Source organism: Petaurus breviceps, unplaced genomic scaffold, assembly GCF_028583685.1.
Source record: "Petaurus breviceps papuanus isolate PSGF00001 unplaced genomic scaffold, PetGlider_PUasm1.0 355, whole genome shotgun sequence".
In the NCBI taxonomy this organism is placed as follows: domain Eukaryota; kingdom Metazoa; phylum Chordata; class Mammalia; order Diprotodontia; family Petauridae; genus Petaurus; species Petaurus breviceps.
This window is the reverse complement of record NW_027186289.1, coordinates 842,663-856,555: the sequence shown is the minus strand read 5'-3', so window position 1 is coordinate 856,555 and position 13,893 is coordinate 842,663. Positions and strand designations below refer to the sequence as shown.

The 13,893-nt window shown below is 53.9% G+C and overlaps 1 protein-coding gene and 1 pseudogene across 1 annotated transcript in view; both read left to right on the top strand.

Moving 5' to 3' along the window:
- Nucleotides 1-1,904: 1,904 nt before the first annotated feature.
- Nucleotides 1,905-8,905, top strand: LOC138168210 (zinc finger protein 383-like; annotated as a pseudogene).
- A 3,997-nt stretch (nt 8,906-12,902) lies between these two features.
- Nucleotides 12,903-13,893, top strand: part of LOC138168268 (WD repeat-containing protein 87-like) — a 35,272-nt gene continuing 34,281 nt past the window's right edge. The window contains exon 1 of the mRNA XM_069097323.1: nt 12,903-13,062. The gene's annotated coding sequence lies outside the window, so the exon portion shown is untranslated. The remainder of the gene's footprint in view (nt 13,063-13,893) is intronic.

The window sequence follows — 13,893 nt, the reverse complement described above, 5'->3', positions numbered from 1 at the left end:
GAAGGAAGGAGGGATAAATGGACAGAAAGACAGACAGAAGGAAGAAGAGGGAGGAGGGAGGATTGAACCTTGGACCAAACATACACAGCCAAGCAGAACTGATCCCCACACTGGCCTGTCCACAAAATGTACCTCAGGGTTCCCTCTGAGCCTCTCTGACAAGGATGTCTGAGGGCTGGCCACATGGCCAGGGGGCTGCAGGTCCCCTGCCCCTTGCCCTGGTCTGAGCTTGATCCCCAGGATGCCCCCCACCACCACACTGGTTCTCTGAATTTAGCCAGTCAGCCAGTTTTGAGACCGTGTAATTGTACTATTTATTGCCTTGCCCATCTCATTTTTTCCATAAGAATAGGGTAAGAGGGGTGGCCAGGTGGCTCAGCGAGTAAGAGCACCGGCCCCAGAGTCAGGATGACCTGGGGATTGAATCCGGGCTCAGATACTTAGCACCACACCCAGAAATAACTGGCCGGGTAACCTTGAGCAAGTTACTTAACCCCAGTTGCTTAAAAAAAAAAAAGAATAGGGTAAGAGACTAATGATTTATAGCAGGTATACTTAGCAGATTTGCATCTGGTGTGGACCTGAAAAGGATGGAAAGGAGGCACCGAATTAAGTATCTTTTAAGTGCTTACTGGGTACCAGGTGAGGCAGCTGGATGGCACAGTGGAGTCAGGGAGACCTGAGTTCAAATGCAACCTCAGATATTTACTAGCTATATGGCCCTGGGCAAGTCACTTCACCCTGTTTGCCTCAGTTTCCTCATCTGTAAAATGAGCTGGAAACAACAACCCTGGGAAGTAGGTGCTATTCTTATCCCCATTTTGCAGTTAAGGAAACTGAGGCAAACAGATAAAGTGACTTTCCCAGGGTCACAAAATAACATTTCTGAGACCAGTTTGGTTTGAGCCTTGAGTCCATAATTCTGACTCTTGAGCTGTGTTAACATCCAGTCAGAATCCCTCCATCTTCTCCACAAGAACAGCACAAGAGACTATCTAATGGTTTGCTAAAATCCAGGAAAACTGGATATACCCACAGTATTCCTCTGCTCTGATAGTTTGGTAATCCTGTTTAAGGAAACGAAAGCACATGGGGTTACTGGACATGGCCTGTGCTTGGTAAAGCCAGGTTGGTGCTTGGGAATGGCTGCTTCTCTTTCTCGAGGTTCACCTCCCATCCTTTTAATGATTATTTCTGGAATGTTCCCAGAAGCCAGAGTCAAGCTCATGGGCCTGTGACCTGCATGCTCTGTTCTCTGTTTGAAAGTCAGGACATTGGCCTGGCTCCGGTCCTGTGTCTCCTTCCCCCACTTTCCACAGGCTTTCTAACATTAGCCGTGATCCAGAGATCTTGAAGGCTGGAGCCCTGGGCTGGGTCTGTGACTCTGTGGAAGGGATCAAGGGCAAGTCTTCACTGGGGTTCAGAAATCACCTTTGGGAGTATAATATGGGGATCACGGTTAGCCAGCCGTGGCTCTGGAAGGTCCTGGGGTCTTTGGGCTGGCCACAAACTCGAGATGAGCAGTGACCAAAACAAGCCAACACATCTTGGACAGTTGTGGCCTCCAGAAATAGGGAGGACTGTCCATCGGTCCTCTGTCCTCCTCACGCCTCCAGAGGGGCTCCAAGGAAAGCGGCTGTGATGGGGAAAGGGTTTCCATCCATGACAAGATTGGTTTGAAGGATCTGGGCAAGACAGAGGGGACAGGAGAGCCGTCTCTTGCAGGGAGCCTTGTGAGCTGGCTTTGGTGGCCCCACAAGGCGGGCCCGGGCAGCACGAGGGGAGGTGAGACGGGGCCAGGTAGGCTTAGGACGCAGCCTGGCCCACTGCACCCTGAGGCCGTGGCTTCATCTTCCTGACAGGTCTTCAGGCATAAGTTGGATGGTCACTTGTTGGGAATGGCCATGGAGGCCTCTGTGACAATCCAGCGGGGCCCCAGCAGGCAGTGCCAGGAGAACTTGGTGCAGGATAAGGAGATGTTCTTAGGAGTTAGCCCTGTCTGGCAGGGACGGCTCTGGGGGCCGTTCAAGCTGGTGCTGGAGAGAAGAGACGTTGACTGAGGACATGGATTCCAGGCCCCTCATTTACAGATGAGGAAAGGGGCTGAGACAAGGGAAGAGACTTGCCCAGGGTCCCATGGCTGCAAAGGTTCACTGCAGGATTTGAACTCGGGTCTCCCTGCCTCCAAGCCCAGCACTGTCCCCTGCCTTCTTTAGGCACAGGTGGGATGAGATGGCCCTTGAGGCCTCTTCCATCTGTCAAAGGTCTCCAGAGGCCTTTTCATTTCTGTGAGAGGGATGAGAACTTTAAGAGTTGGAGGGAAGTCCTTGGAATTCACAGCCTGATGGCCCTGGTGCCCAAAGGGCTGGGGTACAGGGAGAGATTGAGGCCTGGAGAGAGAATGGGGGCGATGGAAGGGGCAGTCTGCAGGAGGAAACAGTGGGGAAAGCCGACCGTGTGAGTAGAGGGGGAGTGCGCCTTCCCAGCCTTTGGGAGAGGGGCCGGGAGGAGTTCTCTGTCTCTTTCTGCTCTGATTTGCTGAGCCAGTGACAGGCCTGTGGGTGGTGTCCGGTTCTTGCCTGGAGCAGGAGTTCTGCAGCCCTGCAGGCCACCTGTCATTGCAGGCAGCGATAACCTTCCAGGACGTGACCGTTGACCTCTCCACAGATGAGCGGAGGAGTCTGCCCCCCACCCAGAGGCAGCTGTACAGGGACATGATGTTGAAGAACTACCGAAACCTCGTCTCCCTGGATGAGAATGCCCTGACCTCTGGCCAGAGGCAGAGTGGCCGCGGGTGCCTCAGTGCACGGGTCTGCACTTGGGCTCAGAGGACCTGTGCTGAATCCTGCCCCAGGAGCTTACTGCTACGTGCCTCTGGGCAAACACCTTCCCCCCTCAAAGGGCCTCAGTCTCCTCATCTGCCCAGCGGGTACAATCACAGCACCTACCTCCCAGAGCTGTTGGGACAAATTGAGATTGCTATGTAAGGGCCTGTGCAGGCCTTCTGGCCCCAATGTAAGCGTATCATCGTCACCATCAGTATTGGTGGGAGGCCTCTGGGCCTGTCCTCAGATTCTGATGCCTCTGGGTGCCACTGCTCTCAGTCACTCCTCTGTGAGCTGGGGTTCCTCCTTCGAGGCCCTGGAGATTCTCCTCTTGGCCTTGCCTCTCTCTCTCTCACAGGTCTTGTAATCCACTCCCTTGTCTTACAGAGAAGGAAACTGAGGCCCCAAGGGGCAGGGCCATGCCCTGGGTCACTCAGCTGTTTACACAGGATCTCCCTTGGCCCTCACAGCTTCTCTGTGAAGTTGTCAGGATGAGCCTTTACTTCATCTTCCCAATGAGGCCGCTCAGGCCAAAGGCAGAGGGCAGGCTTGGTGAGGCCCAGCTGACCCCTCCGGGGGAGCTGGGGTTCCAACCCAGCCCTTTGGACTGCAGGGCCAGGCTCTGATCCCTGACCTCCCACCCCAGCCACTCGGGGGCCTTCCTTTGACCTGGGCCGGTGCTAGGGGAGCTGTCCCAAGCATGGCATGCCATCTTTCCTCAGGGCAGCATCCCCCAGGTCCACACCGGAGATTATCTCCTGGCTTGAGCAAGGGGAAGGCAGTAAGTTTCCAGGGAGCGTTCCTTCTGGTGAGTGTGAATGAGTCCAGGGTGGTGCTGCAGACTCCTGAGGCCGGGTCTGGGTGTGTTTGGGGGGGATCTTCAAGGGCCAGTGAGACTCAGTACTCTGGGGGCAGGGGTCCCCATCCTGGAAGGGCAGAGCTTGGTGGCCGCACCCCCTCAGTTCTTACCATGTTTCCCTGATAATAAGACACTGTCTTATTATTCTTTTTGGGAAGAAAAACACCAGAGGGCTTATTTTCAGGGGAGGGCTTATGTTGTCCTGCCTCAGCTCTCCTCCGTGGCACTGCTCTCAATGGCGCCAGCAAGCAAATCACTGGGGAAGAACAGGATGACGCGCTCAATGCTGCAGCTCTGATTGGATGCAGCTCAGAGTGCGGCGGTAATGTAGCATGTAGCGCAGGGGATCACCTTCACTACAGTAGCAATCTCAATAGGGCTTATTTTTGGGGGAGGGCTTATTTTCGGGATAGGTCTTATTATCAGGGAAACATGGTAGAAGCTTGGCACCCTAGCGGACAGAGCCCTGGACTGGGCGGGTGGTGGAATTCCACATTTCTTTGGAGCCGTGTTACCCTGGATGGGTCACTGCCTTTCTGCCTCAGTTTCCTCTATAGAATGGAGGTAAGAACAGCACCCGCCTGGCTAGGGTTATCATGGGGATCAGATAATGAGATTACCTGTAAAGTGCTTTGCAGCCTTGGAGGTCCGTGTAGGAGCCCATTGCTGTTGCCTCTGTGGAAGGAGCTGAGGCCCAGAGAGCAGGAAAGTGACTTGTTCAAAGCATGGGAAGGGAATTGGTTGGTGAAGCATGGGTCTGAGCCTAGCTTTCTGAACCCTGGCTCCAGCCTCTGCCAGCCACGTACTGCGCTCCTTCCCGTCCAGAGCCAGAGGGCCCATCTAGATCTCCCATCCTCCCTCGGGAGGTGAGTCATGCTGGCCTGGGGCCCCTGGATGGATGGAAGGCAGGTCTCCTTCCCCCAAACCCAGCAGCTTGTGCCTCCTCTTGCCTTGGGAAACAGCAGAGAGCGCGGGCACTTTTCAGCTTGACCGCCTGCCTCCCTTCTGAAGGATGGGCCCTGCAGAAGCAGGGAGGCAGCAGTGGGCAGCCTGCCTTGGTGAGAAGAGCCTGGGGACAGAAGACCCACTTCTGTTCCTGGCACCTTGGACTGACAGCTTTGCCTTTTTAAGCTTCAGTTTTCCCCTCTGCAAAATGGGAATGATGATACTTGACTGCCTCCCTCACAGGGATGCAGGGAGGAAAGGGCTTTGTAAACAGGAGGTGGGTATAGAAATGCTTATTATTGTTACTGGAATAGAAATCATGCTTCCCACTCTGACAGTCCCATTGGATCCTCACAACAACCCTTTGCCTTTGTGACCTTGGGCAAGTCACTCCCTGCCCCTCTTCCCCAACCTCTAGCTCTGTAACATGGGGCAACACATGACTTTCCTCAAAACAACCCTGTGAAGGGATGCAGGGCAGGTGCTGTGTAACCCTTCAAGTGAACATTGGTGGGATTCGAACCCAGGTCTTAGGACAGTAGCTCTCGTACTCCTTTCTAGTTGCCTGGAATCTTAATTCTTTTTCCATAAAGAAAATGGGTAATCAGAATGCTGAAGGGAGCAGCGACGCAGCCTTCCCAGAGTAGTGTGAGGGAACTAGAGAGCTGAGGCGTCAGCAGGCAGGAAAGAAGGCTCTCTCCCTCCTCTGTCTGTCTCTGTCTCTGTCTCTCCCTCCCTCTCTCTCTCTCCCTCTCTCCTCTCTAACCCTCTCTCCTCTCTAACCCTAACCCTCTCTCTTTGTCTCTCTCTCTGTCTCTCCCTCTCTCTTTGTCTCTCTTTCTCTGTCTCTCTCTTTCTCTGTCTCTCTGTCTGTCTCTGTCTCTCTCTCTGTCTCTCTCTCTCTCTCTCTCTCTGTCTGTCTCTGTCTCTCTCACTCCCCACCTCTGAGCATCTGTAGGGCTGTCATGGGGAACAGGGCTTGAGTTCTCTGCCTGACTCCTGAAGGCAGAACCAGGAGCCATGGAGGCAGCCCCCATTTAGGCTCCAACGAGGAGAGGAGCAGCCCTGGGTGAAATGGGGCTGCCTCCTGAAGGTCAGGGCTCCCTAATGGCCCAGGGAGGTGGGCATTCACCAGGCTCATTCCCCTCCATTTGACAGAGAAGGAGGGCCAGAGAGTCACAATGACTCTCCCAAGGTCACACAGCCAGGATGTGCCAGAGACTAGAGTCCTGTAGGTCTGCCCTGAATGAATGAGGTGTTTAATGGTCACTTGTCAAGATTGCTGCAGATAGGGTTCTGGCTTGACCTATACCAAGGAGTCCTTTTAAAAAAATTTATTTTATTTTTGTAAATCTTTTTAAAGTTTTAAATCTCTTCTCTGCCTTTCCCCGTGGGCTTCACCAGACTGGGCCACGGGGTCCAGGACACAAGGACAGCTGGGAACCCCTGGCCTGGATCAGCTGGGATTCTGTGAGCAGTGACCCTTTTCCTGAGCAGCCAGGTGGGGCAGTGTAATGCGAATGTAAATTTTAAAGATCTTCCCTGCCCCTAGGCTAAAGTGCACCAGAAGCCTGGGGAGGGAGGCTTGTTTTTCAGTAGATACTTTTTGATTGGCCAGTGGGTCAATAAGGTTGTTACATTCTCTGAGCCAGGAGAAGGCTATATAAGCCCTGATGTGTAGCTTTGTTTTGGGACTCACTTTGAGAAGTGTTCTGTGATTTGATCTGAATTCTGGGAAGCCGTTGTTGAGAGTCCCCCGGCTTTGAAAAACCCAGAATGTGGAAACCCAGATGTTGACTGGGTATGGATGTAATGGTTGGACAGTTTGGAAATCTGTCTATTTGATGTTTCTGTCTTGATAATTATGCCTGTATACTTTGAGGTTCAGGGTGCTGACCTTTTCTCCTGAACAAGGTAAACGATATATGTCTGACTGATTAAAGTAAGCTTGTTAACCCATTTTGAGTTGCTTTCCTTTAACAAAGCAGATCCAAGAACCTGTATGGGTGGCAAACCCTGAGGACGCTTGGGGTGCTTGCTGCTACAGGCAGTGGCTAGAAAGCTAGACCTGGAGTCAGGAAGATTTGAGTTCAGATCCAGCCTCAGACACTTACTAGCTGTGTGACCCTAGGCAAGTCACTTCACTGCAGGGTTGTTGTGCAAATCGAACAAGATGACGGGTATGAAGGGCTTAGCGCACGGTGGGCACCATAAAATGCTAGCTAGCCGGCAGCGGCAGCGGCAGCGGCATCATCCCTGTGACTGCTGTTAGGATCTCGGACCTGAGGGGCCAGGGAAGGCGTTTCTATAGAAGGAGGAGTCTGGAAGGTGGGATCGGAGGGGCCCCCCAGGGATGCTGAGCGGGAGCCTGAGTCTGGGGCAGCCTCTGAACGTGAAAGCAGATCCCATGTCCCTGCCCAGAGCCAGCCTCTTTTCCCAGAATGTGATTTCAGCCCAGTGACCCTGCTCCATGAGCAGGCCCAGCCAGATGAGACGGGCCAGGCATCCAGGGAGCTGGAGACATGCATCTGTCTAAGGTTGAAGTAACCTACGGGCAAGATCCCACAGGAGAGAGACCCTTTGAGTGTCACAGCTGTGGGAAGAGGTTTAAGTGGATTTCCTGCCTCAGTCAACATCAGAAGAGCCACGTCCACATGAGGCCCCATGTGTGTGATGAGTGTGGGAAGGACTTCAGCCAGCGATCTTACCTCAGCAAACACCAGAGGATTCACACCAGCGAGAAGCCTTGTGAGTGCAATGAGTGTGGCAAGGTCTTCAGGCAGCGGTCCACCCGGATTCGGCCCTGGAGAATCCACACTGGCCAAAAGCCCTCTGAATGTCACGAGTGTGGGAAGGCTTTTATCCAGCAGACCAGACTTACTGAACATCAGAGAATCCGTACGGAAGAGGAGCCCTTCAATTGTAAGGACGGCGGTACATTCTTCTCAAGGAGGTCACACCTGATGTAGCACTGGTGCTGCCACGGCTCTGGCGGAACGTCTGAGGAGCCCTGACCCTCGCGGTCCAGAGAGAATTCTCCCTGAGCAGAGCTCTCATTGGTGGGAAATCCTTCAGACAGCGCTGCTCCCTCATGCAGCACTGAAGGAGTCACACCGGAGAGAAGCCCCACGAACGCAGCCTGTGCAGCAAGGCCTACGGGCACCGCTCGGCCCTGAGCGACCCCAAGGGGATTCACACTGGAGAGAAGCCTCATCTGTGTATCCAGTGTGGGAAGACCTTCAGCCAGAGCTCAGCACCAGCGAATCCACACCGGGGAGAAGCCTAACCAGTGCCGTGAATGCAGGAAGGCTTTCAATCGGAGTTCTAATTTTTTTCTGCACCATTGAATTCACACTGGAGAAAAGCCTTATGAGTGCAGTGAATGTGGGAAAGCCTTTAGTCGGAGGTCCAAGTTTTTTCTGCATCAGAGAACTCACACCAGAGAAAACTCTCTGAATATAAGCAACCACCTCTGTGGGCTAGAAACACAGTAAGGGCCCTCGACATGTGATGGAATCATGGGACGTCAGTGTGTCGGGCTTAGATGATTGAACCAAAGGCCAGTCTGCCCCTGGGAGAAGGGTTAAAATTGCCCAGGAGTCTGGGAGCCGGTGTGCCTTAGGTTGGCAGCTAATTGCCCTGTGGGGGAAAGGTTGGGGGGGGTCCCCAATCTGGCTGGAGAGATGCTAGGCAGGAAGAATTAAAAAATGAGTTCTTGCAAATGCAGTAACCTTGAAGTGTCCTTGTGGCACCCTCTGCTGGCAGCTCCTGGAGGGTGAGGGCTGTTTCTGCACCCAGGGAGCTTGTAAGTCTACTAGGAATTGGAAGGAAGGATGAAACTTGGCCTCCAGGCCAAGGGCTGGAGGAAGAATGGGGGCTGGGTAGATTGCTGCTGCTGCTAGCCTGCCCAGGCCACAAGAGCCAGCATGGCCACCTTGGGGTGACAGAATCACAGCCCCAGAGAGTCGTTCCTGGGCTTGGAAGCCCTCAGGGAGCTCCCCTCTGCTAGGAGAATGTACTGGCAGACAGCTGCCCTTCAGGGTTACAGAGGGCTTTGCAGACAGAAGCTTGGAGTCTCAGACCAACCCTACTACGGGGCTAACATCGAAGTCGTTTTTGCCTGATTTCAGATGTGTCGTTGACATGTCCCTTGCCTTCACAGTGGGAAGTGGAGGGAGAAAATTGGGAACTCCAGATTTTTAAAAATTCATGTTAAGGTTTAATTATAAAAAAAAAAAAACAACCCTGCAAGATGTGTGTTCTCATTACCTCCGTCTTGCAAATGAAGAAACGGAGGCCAGGCTGCTAGCAAGGTGGCATGCACAGAACACTGGACTTGCAGTCAGTCAGGAAGACTGTGGCTATCAGACATTTACTAGCTCTGTGGCCTTGTGGGAAAGAGGAGATGATCTCCTATGGTCTCCCAAGATGGCAGTCATGGGAATTAAATGAGATAACATTGGAAAGCCCTTTGTAAACCTTCAGGGTAAATGCTGGCTGTTAAGGCAGAACCTGGATCTGGAAGCAACTTGTCTCAGAGGCTTCAGGTCCAAACTGCCTCAGCTAGCATCCCCTTCCCCATGTCCTGATGAGGGGTGCTCCTGCCTTCTCTGGAGGAACCCCAACCTCCAGTGATGAGGAGCCCATCCAACTTGGGGATAACTGAAACATTAGGAGGGCAAGAGATAGAGGGAGGGAGGCAAGAGAGGCCCTCTGCAGTGACAGGTCTTTATAAATGGGGAAGAGAACAAGCAAGCTAGTGATGGACTGCACTCCCCAGGAAGGCCAGAAATTATTTTTAATAGCTTTCTATTAGACCTTGAGCCCCAATCCACAGGATGAGTTCAGTGCTTTAAGGCTCAACAAAGTGTGAAGATCCTGGCCCCTCCATGCTTTGGCACATGGTATTTGTGATTTGCTGTGACCCACCTACTGGTGACAAGCCTGTCTATACAGAGCAAAGCTAGTGCCCACAAAACAGACTCCGATGTTGCCAGGCTGTTTCAGAACCTGCTTGGTTGGACCTGTCCATAAGCCACTGAGCCCAGGAGCACCTACATAGCAGAAGGAGGCCCTGGCCCTCCATGCTGATGTTCTAAGCTCTGATATCTGGTGCTTCTCTGGTCCTATATGATGACGCCACCACTGATAACCCCCATTGACGCTTTTCAAAGTGGTGATGTGACCCAGAATTCCTGAAGTATACACCAGCAGGGTTCAGCCTTGCCACATCTCCCATAGCTTTGGGAAGGCTTAGTACCAGAGGGCTGGGCCACAAGATGATGGAAGTGTTCAGCCCCAGCAACTCGGAAACAGCTGGCTTCTAATGCAAAGAGGAGCTGGGATGGGAGGTAGGAAGAGTGGGCATAACATGGAGAAGCTGGCTCTAGAATCAGACCCACAGGAGAAAATCCTCCTCCTTATTACACTCGCCTTGCCAGACGCTGAGAGGGAGCCATTCAAATGTGATGAATGTGGGTGTTCCCCACTCAGGACACCTCCGAGAATCCGCCACAGAGCAAAACACCAGTGGACTCAGTGAATGTGGGGAAGCTTTTAACCTCTAGTTAAAGGTCAGCCCTTCTTCAATGTCAGAAGCAAAATTCACGTTAGTAAGGTTGTGTCTTTAAATATAGGTAAGAAAAAAGGCAAAAAGAATTTAAGGTTTCTTAAGGGCATATATATGTCTGCCTGACTTGCTCTGGGTATTATAAATTACAAAGAGAAACTTTATAAGGTGTTCATACTTAGTAAATGCTCTCCACAACAACCCCTGTGAGAGGGGGCCTCAGCAAAGGCCTTTACTTTGAGCCAAATGTTATCAGCTGGCAGACTAGGAAAGGGAAAAACATTGGTAGGGGCTCATGAGTGATATTTTAGTAGAGTGGAACACAGGAGTACCATAAATCTGAGCTAGTCACCCGTGAGGGGGAGCGATCTCAGTAGGAGAGTTCCCCAGAGGGAACTCAAGGACAAGAGTTTCCACAAAGGGCCAACTGCTTTGTCACAGGCCAAAAGCACATTTTTAAACGTTCTGTTGTATTTTTATTTAGTTAAATATTTCCCAATTACGTTTTTCTAAACATCATTTTTTAAATTTTGAGTTCCAAATTCTCTGTCCCAGCAGCCTTTGTTCCACCCATTGAAAAGGCGAAGCATTATGACGTCTGTTATACACGCTGTGCACATTTTATGGGAAGCCAAGTGTCTTATAAAGTTGTCAAAAGAGTTTCATGAACGAGAGAGGAATTTGGAACTTGGGGGAAGCCTTGCCCCAAGAGAGGCCTTCTTATCCTTCCAAATCCTAGCCTCCTAGAGTCGAAAGAAACCCATGAGGCTCTCTCTTCCCCACTCCCATTCTCTGCATAAGACCCCTCTTCAGCAGACCTTTCAGTCGCTCATTCCTGGAGCTAGCTCCTACCCTGGGATTTTGTGTTCTCCAGCAGCTCTCCAAGTACACCTGGTTTTTCTTTAACTTTCTTTTTAATTACGAATTTAGCCACCACCACCAGTGTACCAACATATATGTGTGTGTACATATATACATACCTATTTTTGCATATGACATGTGCCATGAAACAAGAGTAGTGTGTCCACATGGATTGTTGAATGTACAGGTGTGGCTTTTGGCATGGACAGATGTGATCATAAGGACCAAGCGCAATGTCTACACCACCAGCACGTTAGCTGGAAGTCTGGGTAGAAAGTTAGGCAGGCTTCAGGAGCGCCTGCAAGCTGGACCCTCTTTCCTCCAGTTTGCAAGAGGGGTAGGGGTACTGGACTGGAATTTTAGCTATCTGCCCCCTTAAATACTTCTGAACCAGGATACACTTGGGTAGGTTAGAACAAAGGCTACGTCCTTGCTTGCTCTGAAAGGGGAAGGAAGCCCTTAGTTTACCCTCACCAGCTTGGCTCCATCCCAGCAAATTCTTGTTACACAAAAGACCATCACAAATAGTGAGTAGCCAGGAAACCCACTGTGTGGGTTTGATGTGAAATCAAAGACGTTCCGTAGATTAGAACGTACCATAAAACACACTGCAGCAAAGTGACTGGAAGGAGGCCCCTCAGTCCATGCCCCGAGAGTCCCAGGAGGCGGCTGCTGCTGCTGCATGACTCCCATGGGGGCCGCTCTCCCAAGGAGCTTTACACAGCCCCATAGAGATACGTCTCCCTCCGCACCTGCACGGGGCAGTCAGGGCTGTTCCGCCTCCGAACAACGAAGAGGCTTGCACAGGAGCCCGGGAACCTCTGCAACATGGAGTTAGCTTTTGACAAATGACTCGCCCAAGATGTCTCAAGGATTAGAAGAGGCATCTGGGAAGGCTGGGCCCAGGTTGGCCTCCTGCTCCGTGTGAATGCACAGCAAGGCCCAGCTCTGTGCGTGACTCGCTGTTTGACCTTGGACAAGTGCCCTCAGTTTCTTGGTCTGCAAAATGGGCATAATAGTCCTCCCACAGCAGGCTGCTGGGCTACTGGAAGGGGCTGAGCCGCAGGGAACTTGGGGGGTCGGGGACACCTTCACCGTGGCTTGAATTCAGGTCTCTCCACCCAGTCCAGGCTGCGTCCATGGTTAAGGGGGGACCCTCAGAGGCCTCGGCCTTCTCGGCTCTATTATGGGGAGACCCACGCGTGCTGCACCCCGCAGGCCCAAGGGAGCAGCTCCCGGAGCCTGGAGCTGCCTCAGTTTCCTGCTCCACGAAATGGGTTTGAGTGTGGGTGCGTCCTCCCCAGGGTCACACAGCACAGGATCGGCACACATTAGGGGCCTGATACATGCGTGTTCCCTTCAGGGGAGGGGCTGGTGATGTTGACAGTGGCTGAGCAGCTTTGGGCACCTCCCTCGGCTTCTCTGCCTCAGTTTCCCCTCTGCCAAAGGGCGGGGGCTAGGCCTAGAGAATTCCTAAAGAACCTCCAGTGGTGTCCACTGAGGAAGGGAGGGGCAAAGCCAAGCCCATAGGCCCCACCCCTCCATGGAGAGCCTCGTGACCACGCCCCCTCACCGGCGCCCTAGATCCTCACTGGTCGAGCCGGACAGGAGGGCGCATGCGTAATGGGCCTAGAGGAGAAAAAAGGTTGGGGCCCAGGGGCGGGGGAGGCAGGGGTTAGAGAGAGCTCCTAACCCATGGGAGCCAGAGCGAATCGGAAAGCCACTGAGCAAGGGCGCATGCGTGCTGGGAGGGAGGAGGGGGGGGAGGTGAAGGAGGATGGTGCGCGTGCGTGTTGGGAGGGGGCGGGGGTGTGGGCGGAATGTTGCAGGGAGACGAGCGCGAGCTTAGTGCTGGGACCGCCCTGAGCTTCCCGCTCCCTGAGTTCCTTTCCCCTCCCCTTAAAGGGCCAGGCGCTTCCTTGGGCGCGCGGCCCCATGTTAAAATGAGGCACCTCCGCGCGCAGCCCCCTCCCCTCGCCCTGTTCAGAAGCTAGTGTCCGCAGGTAATGGCGCCCTAACCGCCTTAAAGACCCGGCCCGCCCCCAGCCGCAGCCCTCCCCGTCCCACCCCGCCCCGCAGCGTGGCCTTCCGTGGCCCTGCCCCTCTCTGGGCCCCCGCTTAGAGAGTCCGGGTCCGAGCCCAGCGTTAGGCCGAGGAGGCGGAGCCTTGGCTGGAGTCCCAGGCCCACCCTCCTCTTGTCCCACTCTGGGTGTGCCCGGCCAGGTCGGCGTGCCCCCGCCTCGGGGCACCCTCTGTCGGACAGTCTGTCAGCACACACCACGTGCCAGGCGCCGGCCCCCTAAGGAAGGCGTACCCGGGCATGCCCTCAGGGAGCTTACAGTCTAATGTGCTCACCACCCCTACAACCGGAGCCTCTGCGTTCTGGGCCATCCGGGAGGACTTCCCGGCCGAGGCGGGAGGGGCCAGCTGGGCTTAAAAAGACCCAAGGCGGGCGGGGTTTTAAAGGCGGTTAGGGCGCCATTACCTGCTGTGGGCCCTCCGGGGGGGGGGGGGGGGGGCCCCGGGGGGGGGGGGGGGGGGGGGGGGAGGGTCACGGACGGGGGGGGGGGGGGGGGGGGGGGGGGGGGGATGCCAAACCCAACACTTCGTATTGCATCCTGGAGGTGACGGGCAGAGAGCACTCTGGTGGTTGAATGGAGGCAGGCAGACCCCGGCCCCCCAATTATTGCAGTAGTCCGGAGTGAGAGGATGAGGGTCTTTGGGGGGGGAGGGGACAGACGACAGAAGGAGGGCACTGGGGCAGCTGCTCTGAAGATGAAATCAACCAGAGATGCTGCAGAGGGGAAATTGACAGGCCTTGGCACCATATTGGA